Below are 14688 nucleotides of genomic sequence, written 5' to 3' on the forward strand. Positions count from 1 at the left end.
TTCTGAAACTGTTCAGAATTGGAGATGTCAACAAGAAATGTAAAATATTTTCTTCACGTCCTAACCCACAGGAGCATTGTTTGTGGCCACTCAGCCAGGTCATTCGTGGTAACAATGGCACAATATTTAGGCAGACCATTAATATTTTTTTCTGTGCTCTGGGGATCTCAGGGAACTTACGGCACCTCTCTCAAAAATGTTCCGATTCGAGGAAACTTAAAATGACATTGATGGCAACAAATATAAGCGGTCCATCATACCAGCCTGATAGCTTATCCCTAAATACATTCTTCACTTCATCAGGGCAATTAATTTGATTAGGTATGATACTCCACTTATTTCTCAAACTGTTTCCATATTTGTACCATGTATATTTGTTTGGCTGGTAATATGATGGACCCAGGTACCATTCTGGTGGAACAGAATTAATCGATAATTATATGTTTTTCAGCTACAATATTTACATTGTTTATCGCCCATAGAAACCTTTACGATTTCCAGATTGGACTATCTTTGTTTTCTCCAGATTCAATTGAAGACCGGGCTCCTTAAAGAAGCTTGCTGCCTAATTTAAAGACTTTTGGAGATCCCCATGCTTTAATTCATGGAGAGCTGTGCCATCGGCATACATTAGTGCCCCATATTTTGTCCCATTAATTATAGGCAGATTAGTCTTCATTCGAGAATTATATGGGTCAAAGTCTAATAAAAAATAAAATAAACAATAGTGGGGAAGGGGGCACCCTTGTCTATCCCCTTTGTTAGTGGAAAACTCCGTAGAATAGCTCGCCAGGTCTGGGCATCTTGCAACAGCCGACGTTCTGTGTATAAAAGTTGGATTAGCTGGAGTAATCCTGTCGGCACTCCCGGCCTGTTCCATTTTTTCCAAAGAGTTGCCCTATCTAAGGAATCGAATGATTTCAATAGATCCAGGAATGCAACAAAAATACAGCCTGCCATGATCTCTTTTTTTTTAAATCTTTATTTTTGCCAGTGGAAAGCGCGAACACAATCCCCCACTACCAGAAATTATGCAGTCGAGTATCCCGCATTTGGGGACATCGCAGGCGTCAGCACATCCGGTGTGCAATGGATGAGCCTCACCCTGGGAGAACCACCGTAGTGATCATGGTGTCCCCCCTGCCAGGTACGTATACCTGACATGATCTTGACATTTTTCTATGATAGTGTTCAGCATGTAACAATGATCCAATGTGCCATATCCTTTTCTAAAACCCGCCTGAGTTTAGGGGAGCATATTATTAATCTCGACCCATTCTTCCTATCTAGTCAAAATACATTTTGTAAACATTTTGCTATTACTGTCAAGCAAAGAGATAGGCTATTAGCAGTGTGGATCAGTACAATTACGCTCTTTTTCCAGGACCCCGTAAGTATCTGAGTACTCACTATCGCATTAAAAACCCTAGTCAGGGTGGTAACCCACCAAACAGGGAACCACTTAATAACCTCGACATTAATACCATCTGGTCCCGATGCTTTTCCGCCCCTAGCTGCCATCAGTGAGGCGACTACCTCTTCTTCTGAAAATTATGGACAGTCAATGACAGAAGCACCGAGCCACGTACTAGGTATCCCTGTCTGTAATTAATTAAATAACATACCTGAGAAATGGGAGCTCCATACTTTGGGCTTGATTATATTAACTTCATTGTTAGCACTGAGGTTTGACCCTTTAGCTACCATCCTCCAAAACCCCGGGACATTATTTTCTCAGATCATTTGGTCCAAACAGTCCCACTGTGTTTCTGTGTGGTCAGTTTTTTTTCTTTTTGCATAGGCGTTTTTACCCCAGCTTTAAAGCGTGGAGTTCCCCAGCCTTCAGGACCTTGGTCCTAGTTTCCTCACACAATCTCTGTTTTGCCTGCCTACACTCTGTGACGTCATTTCACAAAAATGCCAGTGGTAGCAGAAGTGACTTCACACGACCCATGACCCTCTGATGGCATCACAGGAAGTGCTGTCATTTGACCCAGCCCCCAAGTGACATCACAGGAAGTGATGGCAAATGTCCATCAGTTTTTTCAGATGCATCTAGCACCCGTGTTTCCAGGCGCTCTCATTTCAGCCAGATATAAGAACCGAGGCACTGAGGGAGATATGATTTTCCACGATCACATATTTGGGGAATGTCGTTTACCAGATTCGACGTGGGGTATATATGTAAAACATACATAACGCAGTATTTGTAACATGTTAACCGAAATCTCTAATGCAGGATACAGCTAGTGCGCGAAACATCCATAGATCAATGGACACAGAAGTACGCGTTAACTGTGGCATTGCTGTGTTAAACAAGCCAAAAAAGCACTGACCTGGGGAGGCGTGTGCTGCCGTTTACCCAGGAGAAAATTGCTGCACGAGCAAGACCTGAAGACCAGGATTAGCATCAAAAAAATTCCCTGGTAATAAATGTATCTGTGAGTCAGCTACCACTATGATAGAAGAAACCTATTAGACTGGTCTGAGTGCACACAGGGGAGTGCACCCAACAATGTAATTGTAGCTGTAATATAATACCTGGGAAAGGTTATTTCAATATACCCAAGACCCCAAATGTTTTTATATCTAAGTGTAATACTGGTTGCCAGAGGAAATTAAAGCCCCCACCATTTAATGTAATATCATTGCTGCACACATAAATCCATGGCACCACACAGTTATTTTAAACTGAAAACACCCACAAGTTGCTTCCCAACCAGGGACTCGCTGGAAGACTTCAAGACGCACACTGCACACTACCCCTTTGTCAGGTCCAGTGGTGCCCGAGGGCGTAGCACAACATTTGGTGGGTCCCCTGCGAGCCACACTGTGAGGGACCCCCAAGCTCATTAACAAAGCACAGGGCACGCCACCCTGCGGGCCGGTCTGGACCACCACGAGTGTGCAATGTCCATGATGATTATGCCGCTGTAGGGGCATGGACTACTGCAAGTGAAAGATGTAAATATGTTTTTTGATTAAAGCTTAAATGTAACATAAAAGAAGGGGCGGTGCCTAGTGCACAAATATACCAGCCACCATTGGTGGCTGACGAGTTGCTTTTCTGGCGGGTGTAAATATCTGCCTCAAGTATGTGATTGCGACCCAGCAGGGCGAGGGAGACCAAACTAATGAGAATAGGGTTAGAGGGTAGTAGGAGGGGGCGGGGGTCAGGGGAGATTCTTCTCACTCCACTGAGAAAATGTAATGAATAATGGGTTAAAATGGTGCATTACACAGCACTCTTTCTGTGAACATTTGGGTAAAAGGCCAACAATTGGATTTGTAGGGTAAATCATGGAAAAAAAGTACAATAGATGCAAGTCACCAAAAGTGCACAGGGCATTTCCCAATGCATTATCATGCTGGTTCAGGCAATATATGCCAGGTTTAAAAAACATTTGCATGCTGGCTGTGCCCATACATTACCATGCTGGCTCTGCCAACATATGCTAGTGTTCTCATACAAGACCATACTCATGTTCCCTTTACGATGTTTTTTTTATAGTATCATTACTGACACTGGACACAAAACTGGCTCTGCCAATATATGCCAGTACTCCTATGTAAGAACATACTTCTGTTGGTTTGGCCATTAAAAAGTGACATGTCGCAATATGAAAACCTATCCAAACAACTGGTTCTGCCAATATATGCCAGTACTCCTATGTAAGAACATACTTCTGTTGGTTTGGCCATTAAAAAGTGACATGTCGCAATATGAAAACCTATCCAAACAACTGGTTCTGCCAATATATGCCAGTACTCCTATGTAAGAACATACTTCTGTTGGTTTGGCCATTAAAAAGTGACATGTCGCAATATGAAAACCTATCCAAACGGGTTCCAATGTAAGCCAGTTTAGACCCATAAGAACATTTATCATGCTTGATTCATCAGTTAATAAAGAGTCATTCTACAGTAAAAGCTATACAGGCCACTACAGCAAAACATCAGTCTGGCGAGGCCACACTACTTATCATGCCTTCTTTTTCAAAGATGCAGAGTAATAAATGTCATGCCACAGTAAGCAATGGCTAGACTGGCGGCACCAAAATGCCAGTCTAGCCAGGTAATGAAACACATGAACTTGCCTTTGCCCAAAAATACTAGTAAAACATTCAAAGTCAATAAAGGATGTGGCAAAATGCTCCAGTGATCCCCAGTCTCACAGTGCCTTACACACACATGCATCCCCTTTCACCCACCTGTCACTCACCCATACATCCCCTCTCACATGCACTCACACAGGATTCACTACACAGGCACACACCAAATCCCCATCCAGAACATTAAAAAACACACCATCACATTCATACTCATTCACCCACCAGTCACTCACTCATACACCTTTTCTTACCTCCACCTATTGCATTCTATAAAAAGGCACACACCCAGAACATTAAAAAACACACATCACATTTCTCATTCACCCACCAGTCATTCACGCCTTCTCTTACATCCACTAATTGCATTCTATACACATACACACACACACCCACCCAGAACATTCAAAAACACACATCACATATTATATGTCATTTATATAACGCGCCTGCACACAAGTGTTCTAGGCACAACAAGGCTGGCGGGTCCGGGGTGAAACAGATGGAGGACAAGAAAAACAATCTTACTAGGCCATGTGTAATTCAGATTGTGTAAGTGCGAGAACGAAAAGTGCAAGGGGAAAGGGAGGGGGTGCAACGGAGAGGGTAGGGGAAAACAGGGCAACAATTCCTGTAGTAAGTGCAGCCAGGGAAGTGCAGCTCTGGGTAGTGCAGGGAGAACAATAGACGGTAGGGTTACAGTTACAGCCCCTAAGTGTGTGGTAGGCCCAGAGGCAGTGCAAGGCATCACATCACTTCTCATTTACCCATCAGTCACTCACACCTTCTTTTACACCCACTCATTGAATTCTCTACACAGGCACATACCCACCCAGAACATTCAAAAACACACATCAAATCTCATTCAACAACCAGCCACTCACACCTTCTCCTGCATCCACTCATTGCATTCTCTACACAGGCACACACCCACCCAGAACATATACAAAACACACATCACATCACTTCTCATTCACCCACCAGTCACTCACTCGCACCTTCCCTTACATCCACTCATTGCATTCGCTACACAGGCACACACACACCCACCCACCCAGAACATATACAAAACACACATCACATCACTTCTCATTCACCCACCAGTCACTAACACCTTCTCTTACATCCACTCATTGCATTCTCTACAAAACCACACACCCACCCAGAACATTCATAAACACACATCACATCACTTCTCATTCACCCACCAGTCACTAACACCTTCTCTTACATCCACACATTGCATTCTCTACAAAACCACACACCCACCCAGAACATTCATAAACACACATCACATCACTTCTCATTCACCCACCAGTCACTAACACCTTCTCTTACATCCACTCATTGCATTCTCTACAAAACCACACACCCACCCAGAACATTCATAAACACACATCACATCACTTCTCATTCACCCACCAGTCACTAACACCTTCTCTTACATCCACTCATTGCATTCTCTACAAAACCACACACCCACCCAGAACATTCATAAACACACATCACATCACTTCTCATTCACCCACCAGTCACTAACACCTTCTCTTACATCCACTCATTGCATTCTCTACAAAACCACACACCCACCCAGAACATTCATAAACACACATCACATCACTTCTCATTCACCCACCAGTCACTAACACCTTCTCTTACATCCACTCATTGCATTCTCTACAAAACCACACACCCACCCAGAACATTCATAAACACACATCACATCACTTCTCATTCACCCACCAGTCACTAACACCTTCTCTTACATCCACTCATTGCATTCTCTACAAAACCACACACCCACCCAGAACATTCATAAACACACATCACATCACTTCTCATTCACCCACCAGTCACTAACACCTTCTCTTACATCCACTCATTGCATTCTCTACAAAACCACACACCCACCCAGAACATTCATAAACACACATCACATCACTTCTCATTCACCCACCAGTCACTAACACCTTCTCTTACATCCACTCATTGCATTCTCTACAAAACCACACACCCACCCAGAACATTCATAAACACACATCACATCACTTCTCATTCACCCACCAGTCACTAACACCTTCTCTTACATCCACTCATTGCATTCTCTACAAAACCACACACCCACCCAGAACATTCATAAACACACATCACATCACTTCTCATTCACCCACCAGTCACTAACACCTTCTTTTACACCCACTCATTGAATTCTCTACACAGGCACATACCCACCCAGAACATTCAAAAACACACATCAAATCTCATTCAACAACCAGCCACTCACACCTTCTCCTACATCCACTCATTGCATTCTCTACACAGGCACACACCCACCCAGAACATATACAAAACACACATCAGATCACTTCTCATTCACCCACCAGTCACTCACTCGCACCTTCCCTTACATCCACTCATTGCATTCGCTACACAGGCACACACACACACCCACCCACCCAGAACATATACAAAACACACATCACATCACTTCTCATTCACCCACCAGTCACTAACACCTTCTCTTACATCCACTCATTGCATTCTCTACAGAACCACACACCCACCCAGAACATTCATAAACACACATCACATCACTTCTCATTCACCCACCAGTCACTAACACCTTCTCTTACATCCACTCATTGCATTCTCTACAGAACCACACACCCACCTAGAACATTCATAAACACACATCACATCACTTCTCATTCACCCACCATTCACAGATATACATCTGACACGCACTCCACACAAGCAAAATACACATCATATTTGTTTTTTTTAAAGCCTTCTTACCTTTTTTTGCAGCTTCGGCCCGTCCTTCCAGGCCACCCTCGGCTCCTCTGTGCTGCTCACAAACAGGAACCAGGAAGCTGCGAGAGCTTCCTGGTTCCTGCATTTGAGCTGCGAAGAAGCCAGGGAGAAGGGGTTGAAGCTGAATGTGGCATGAGACATGTGTCACATGTCCAGGTCCACCTCAACCCCTACTGAGCGCCTTTGCAGCCGAGCCCTCACCCTGATGGGTGAGAACTGGGACGGGGACCCACCAGACCAGAGGCCCTTCCCCCGGTGGCGCCATCATGATTCTGGGGAGGCAACAAGGATTATCTGTAGTGGTTCCCTTCCCCTGGCCTGCCTTAATGGGCCCCAGTGACAATAAGCATCCAACTCTATACCTTTTTAAGGCCATCTTCATTGAACTTTAATAATGCTGCAGAAAATACTGCCTATGCCCCTGAATATTCTAACTATTCTCTTACCGGGGTGGGCTATAGTATTTGTTATCAGTGTGTTTGTATTTTTTTTAGTTTAAAGTTGCCCATTTGTATAGACCCATAGAAACGTGGCTACTTCCATTTGGGTACCCCAGTACTACTGTTATGTGAAAACCTTTTTGCTAGCTCACACCCCTACTGAAGAGAATCAGCCAGTGCTAACTTAAAGAGGCGGAGGAAGTGTACCTTCATGACTGGCATCACTGCTGATTTAGGAGAGTGTGGGGCTGAGAAGGAGTTTTATACAACACTCATCCCTGTACTCCTGAAGAGCAGCAGTCATTTCCTTTCAGTATACATGTATTCTTTCTGTCGATCCATCGGTCTCTACCCCTCCATAATCTAGCTCTGTTTATCTATTGACCCATCTACAGAATAGAATAATATAACATAATACTCTATCACACTGTCCACCTACATGTCTCTCTACTTCCCACTCTCTCCCTCTGCCTCTCTCTATTCAATGCAATAATGCATTATTGGTCCGATTTACAGGTTTCCACGTAAGTCAACATTGCAATCCAACTTATTGAACGTAAGCTATCCTAATGCTTTCTTAAAGTCACCAACCTGAACATTTCCCTTTGTAATGTGCATTTTTTTCCATCTGTTGCAAGACCCCTAATCTGTATAGCTCCCACGTGTTCTTCGTTTTTCCCTGTACATACATCCCTTATGTAATGTAGATGTCTACATGCATATATTTCCCCATGTATTATAAGAGTGCTTCGAGTTCCCATGTGTATGTTTATCCGTGTATTTTGCATATCTTCATGTGTACATTTCCTCAGATATTGTAATTTTTTTCAACGCATACATTTCTCAATCTTTTGGAAAAAAATGCCTAATGTGTATATTGCTCTAATTTTCGTGTGCTTCTTGGTGTATATATTTCATCTATGCGCTTTCAGGTTCCCAGTGTATATTGTTCCCCATGTAATGTGCATTTATTCATGTCTATACCCCTCCATGTATTGAAATCGTCTTCACATATATGTTCCTTCATCCTTTGCATGATTACTTGTGAGTATATTGCCACATGTATTATGTAGTATGCTAAGCAAGTGCCCCTTATCTAATGTGACACATATTTCTCCAGGTAGTGTACTTTTCACAGTGTGTAGGTTTCTTCACGAGTTCTGTTTTTGTATCGATGGGCCTATTTCTGCATGTCTTCTAAGATTCATAGTGTGTTGGTTTTCTTGGCCTATTTTTCTGTGTGCTGTAAGATTCCCAGTGTGTAGGTTTTCGCTGTGTATTTTGTGTCTATTCGTGGACTTACTTCTCCCTGTCTTCTAAGATTGCCTGTGTGTAGTTTTTGCTGTGTGGTTCTGTGTGTGTATTCATGGGACTATTTCTCACTTCCTTGCAATATTCACAGTGTGTAGGCTTCTCCATGTGTTGCAAGATTCATTGTGTGTAGGCTTCTCCATGTGTTGCAAGATTCAGAGTGTGTAGGCTTCTCCATGTGTTGTGTGTATGTGTTTCCAGGGGCTACTTCTCCACATGTTGCAAGATTCATTGTGTGTAGGCTTCTCCATGTGTTGCAAGATTCAGAGTGTGTAGGCTTCTCCATGTGTTGCAAGATTCACAGTGTGTAGGCTTCTCCACATGTTGCAAGATTCAGAGTGTGTAGGCTTCTCCATGTGTTGCAAGATTCAGAGTGTGTAGGCTTCTCCATGTGTTGCAAGATTCACAGTGTGTAGGCTTCTCCATGTGTTGCAAGATTCAGAGTGTGTAGGCTTCTCCATGTGTTGTGTGTATGTGTATCCAGGGGCTACTTCTCCACATGTTGCAAGATTCATTGTGTGTAGGCTTCTCCATGTGTTGTAAGATTCAGTGTGTAGGCTTTCCCCATGTGTTGCGCGTGTATACATGGGTTATTCCTCAATGTGTTGTAAAATTCACAGTGTGTAGGTTTATCTGTGTGTTGTGTGTACCCATGAGCGGTTTGCGGTTTCTTCATGTATTGCAAGATTCACAGTGTGCAGTTGTCCCCATGAGTTGCATGTGTATACATGAACCTGTTTCTCCACCCACTGTGTATCTCTTGATGCGTGTTACTGTAACTCCAAGCCGTGGTAGAAAATCCTAAGCAGTCTGGACACAAAGTCCATAAACTGAACTACTTTTCCCAGACCGAGCTCCCTGCAGATTTGCCACACAATAAACCCCTCGTGACTTGGTGAAAGGCAGGATCAGGTGTGAGTAGTCGCCCTTCCTCAAGGGCCCAGACCACCGTCTCCCAGTAGGGCCTTGGCAGTTCCTCCGACGGGAAGGGAGGGGGGGAGTGGGAGTTAAAGAATGGGGCCTAAAAAGAAATTAGTGTCAGTGCTCCTTCATTGTGTGTGCATTAAATAAATCTGCTGTGTGGCCATTGAAAGAGCAGGCGGGCTGTGTATATATTAGCAGTGTCAGTTGACCCCGCCAGGAGTGCTGCCGCGCTCCTCTGGGCGTGGGAAAAAGGCCCAGCATCTTTTCACAGCTGTTCTAGGCCTACCTCCCAACCAATGGGACTGGGTCCTTTCTCTCCCGCTGTCCATTCATCCAGCAGCCCCCTTTCACAGTCCCTAAAAAAAACAGCTCATTATTCGGTGCAGCTTGCATTGAAATGCCAGCAGGGCCCACGTCGCCTAGTGCAGCCAGCCTGGGAGCCTGTTATACAAGCAATCTCACCACAGACTCCTCGTTTGCAGAACCCCCCGCCCCCCAAAATTAATAACTCCCTCATCTAGTTCTCGTGCATGTCAACAGAGGGATTCTTCTTCGAACGGTCTTCTACGATGAGTCCCTAAAATGGCGTCCAGACAACAGAACAGAGCGAGACAGGGCTGGGGAGATTGTGTAGGCACACGCATGTCTGTTCTTTCACGTCCAACTGCCATGAGTCTCTGTGCAAAGCCCGTTGATAATTCAGTTGGTTAATGCTGCTGCTGCAGAAAGCTTTTCGCATTCCTACTAAGCCAATGGTGCTTAGTGTCAAACAGTGTGTGTGTTATATATATATATATATGCATATATATATATTTTTAAAGACAGTTGTGTGAAATACCCAACTCATGCATACACAAAAGTCTAGGGCAGAGTGGTACTTCATCTGGTTGAAGATCTCTGGGGCCCAATACATGCATATATAAACATATACCTAAAGAGATATGATAACCACTTAATTAAAATACATAATTATTGCAATTCTTTCAATTTTCTCATTTCGCTGCTACATATATAAAGCATTTTCCTAGTCTTCCCTCCCTCTCCACCCTCCTGTTTTGATGAGTCTGGTTTCTTTTTTAGCAATAAGGCCTGATCGGCGGCCAGATCGAGTGGTAATGGCCGCGAGTTAAGGCACAAGTTAAAGGCCTGAGCATAACTCAGCACCCCGGGTTGCCAATCCGGTAACCCGGGGGATGCTAACAGAAAAGTATTTTGTTTGAATGAACTGGACGCCTCAATACTCACTAAAGATGGCCGCCATGGATAAGGAAGACAGGGCCCCTTTTACATTTACATGCCAGCCAGCGGGGACAACGGGAGGAGGCAGCTGCAGCGGCAGTGCCGCCGGCGCCGCAGAAAGCAGCAGTGTTGCCAGGTCCGCTTATTATAAGCAATTTGGGCTTGTTTTTGCCCAAAGTCGCTTATAATATTTGGAGGTCGCTTGTCGCGGTTTTTGTCCGCTTGTTGGACCGTCTGTGCGCGTGTAATTGGGCTTGTTTGTATTGCAGTTAAGCCCATTACACGTCGCACAGAGCGTCCTGCACTGGGCTGCTGGCAGCACTTGATGGCAATTGCTGCTTTGTCTTGCTCTCGGGTGCGCCCTGTATTTTGCATATGCTTAAGTGTTTGGCACTGATGGGATCGTTACTTGCCCGCCATGTGGCCCATCAATGCCAAATGCCTAAACATATGCAAAAAAAGCGCACTTTAAAAGTTTTGTCATGCAGACAGACACACTGACATGTAAAGAAGGGGATTGGTTTAGTTTAGCAAGCTTCACTCTATAGCAATATTATCCTGGTGATATCCCCAGTGCTGACGCATTATCCACTAGCATCCTTTATTTATTTATTTTTTGAAAACTTTTTTTGCAAGACTGGGTTAGAGGATTATTGGAATCTATATACAATATTTTCTCAGATAGATGTATTCAGGAAGGCCATGTTTCTTTTCAGCTTCCAATTGGCCATGTTACAATATTATATAGCGCCTTGGATTAAGGCGCTATATAAAACAATCAATACAAATATTTCAGGGCCGTATTATTTTGCAATCTGGGACTTCTAGTCACCATGCAATAAAATATTGTTGTTCTAACACACTATGTCAGTGTTCTGTCTATGTATGTTTTTCTTGTTGTGTTATGATTCTTACTTTTGAGACCTTTCCACAACTTTTTAGGTGCACGCTTATTTTTTCCGCTTATTTGGATTTTTTCAGCTTGTTTTGGGCTTGTTTTGGAAGGGCATTCAGCTTATTTTTTCCTTCGGACCTGGCAACACTGGAAAGCAGGTATCTGGGGGGCCGGGTAACAAGAAGGAAAGGGAAGGAGGGTGGAGGGGGAAAATTGAGGGTGTGGGAAATCAGCCATCAGGTTGCTCGGAACACGGGTTTAGATCGAAAGATTCAGCCCGCGATCTAAGCAAACTGATTGGTTGCTTCCCCTGCACACAGTGCTAATTTTGCATTCTGGTACAGTTAAGCCGGTGCCTCTTCGCTGCAAGTAACGAATCACAGGATGAGAAAGTATAAGGCTAGAAGTGTGGACCTATAATTCCCAGCATGCCAAGATCTTTTGGCAAAAAGCAAAGACTGGAAATTGGTATTTTGATGATAAAGGGTCAATTGGAAACACTGTACCGACAGGGAGAAACACTGCACTGTGAAGGTTGGGAATGGATGCTGGAAACACTGCAAGAGGCATGAGGTTAAAAGTCTGCTTTCAAATGTCATGAGATTAAAATAAAAATGTAACATGGAGATCTGGGGTATTTTATCTAGGAAGTGCTAACTAAACAGAGATGGCGGCGTGGGCAGTACACACACACACACACACTCTCTCTCTCTCTCTCTCTCTCTCTCTCTCTCTCTCTTTCTCTCTCTCAGGGTTCAGCAAACGTGGCACAGGTGCAAGCTTCCCTCATATGTACAGAACTGTAAAGCATCTGCAGCAATACTGCAAGCTTTTCTTTTGTGCCAAGAGTGCCCAAATCTGGCACCAGCAGTGCAATCTTCCCTAACATACAGAACAGGTATATCACTGGAAGCAGCAGTGCAAGGTTCACTAAACCACGCACAGGTACGCCGTAGGAGGTAGCAATGCAAGATCCTACACACACAGAAAAGATACAGCAATGATAGTGGCAGTGCAAGCTTCCTAATACTCCTAATACACGAATGCAGTAAGGAATGTGTAGCTGCAGTGTAAGCATCACTCTAACACAGAGCAGATAAAGGCACTAGTAGCAGCAGCACAAGCCTGCCCATAGAGACTAGACACAACAGATGCAGTGCAAACTCCCTGCTAAAACAGAGCAAGTAAAAAGGAGCAACAGAACATATCTTGCCCATAGAAACCACATTCAGCCTCGGCAGCAGCTGTGCAAGCTTCCTTGCTCATACAGACTAGACACAGCATCCACAACAGACGTGCAAGCTTTGTTCTCGGAAAATCGAGTACAATACTGGCAGCCGCAGTGCAAGCCAGAGAGAGGGAGAGAGAGAGAGAGCTCCATCAAGCAGTAACATCCAACATTGTGTTGTAAAGGCCTGCAAGTGTTATTTCTAGGCACTCTTCTGAGAGTTACTGGGTTAATTTAAGCTGCAAGTATGCTACGGATGTTATAAAAATGTGTTGAACTAAGCCTACAGCCACTTGATTTATAAACGCTGAAGTCCTGTTAAAAACAAGTCTTAGCAAAGCCAATAGTTTTGGTCTGTGTGTAGGTATTACACAAGCATTTGCAAGGCTCTGCTATCATATGCCCACGTACTGACACCATTTTCCAGCTGTTGCCACCGTATGGGCACGGAGCACCATTAATGCAGTGTCTGGTAAATTCCAATCCCATCGTGTAAATACACCAAAGCCAAAACCGTAGGCTTTTGCAATGCTGGTTTATTTTAGGGTTCATCCAAAGCACCCTCTTAACCTGAGGGCATAATACACAAGAGATATAAAAATTAAAACAACAGATCGGAACACAATTCAAAGTTAACATATAAAATAGAACAAAATAAGAATGGTCCGAGAAGAAAATGCAGTTTTCCATATCAGATCAATCAATATATGTAAGCCTAAATCTAAATAGATATGTTTTGAACATGTTCCAGAATTCGACTTCCTCCCCACTGTTCTCCCTCCATCGCCCAGGTCCTCCATGTCCCCACTTTGCACCCCTGGGTTTCCTCCTGTGGGCTGCGCCTAGAGAGGACAGCATGTGTACCATGTTTGCTTTTTCCACGTAGGTCAGACCGACCTATCTGGCAATAGGGCAATACTGAAGTGCACGCCCAACATGCTGGAATGGGACCGTTGCTATGGTCAAAGTGGGTCAGTATATTGGCCCGAATGGGCCAGATGAATGAGTTACTTCAATTGTGGCTAGTAGTTTTGACTAGTGTTTCTGACCAAATATTAACCTTGTATACAACTCAAACGGTCGGAAACAGAAGGAATGATTTGTCATTAGCGACTGTGGGCTCATTTTTCATTGCTGGCCGAGCCAACTCTATGCCCTAGTCCAACCCAGTTTGCCACTTCTGATTCATCCACCCTTCTCACCTGTCCCACTCAGCACAACTCTTGCTTAGAGCTTTGAATCTGACTAAAGGACCTACGTAGGCAACACAACATGTCTGTCTCTTTCCCTCTTCTGAGCCCTCTTTTACCTCTTCTGAGCCCTCTTTTCCTTCCTCATTCCCTCCCAATCCATTTCCAGAAATGCTCTTAAACTTGCAGATGGCCCATTTCACTCCGCAAGGAGTTGGTGAGTCCGTTCCACGACTTCTTGTGCCAAGACTGACTGTGACAAATCCAATAGGCCAAGATAAACACAACTATGAAGAAAAAAGTACTGCACAAGCAAGTGGCACGAGGTAGAGGAAAATAGCAACTAACGAGGGCAAATCATGGGGCATTTGGGATAGTTAAGAAGGTATGCCCAATTGCTCAACATATCAGCCGTGGACCTAGAAAGATGGAGTTTGGATAAGACCTTCAACGCGTGACCATATTTGATGATGTTGGGAAAGTTAATTTGAGTATTTTTGCCTATGATCCCTTGGCAAGGCAGTCATTGCATAGCACT

The 14688-nt window shown here is 44.0% G+C and overlaps 1 long non-coding RNA gene and 1 other non-coding gene across 2 annotated transcripts in view; both read right to left on the bottom strand.

Moving 5' to 3' along the window:
* The window catches only part of LOC138570593 (uncharacterized), a 352331-nt gene that overhangs the window by 174606 nt on the left and 163037 nt on the right, over positions 1-14688 (bottom strand). The window lies entirely within an intron of this gene.
* On the bottom strand, positions 992-1155 carry LOC138462131 (U1 spliceosomal RNA). Its single transcript, XR_011264739.1, has one exon. It is a non-coding gene; the product is annotated as a U1 spliceosomal RNA (small nuclear RNA).

Source organism: Ambystoma mexicanum, chromosome 1p, assembly GCF_040938575.1.
Source record: "Ambystoma mexicanum isolate Mex_15411 chromosome 1p, UKY_AmexF1_1, whole genome shotgun sequence".
Classification (NCBI taxonomy): domain Eukaryota; kingdom Metazoa; phylum Chordata; class Amphibia; order Caudata; family Ambystomatidae; genus Ambystoma; species Ambystoma mexicanum.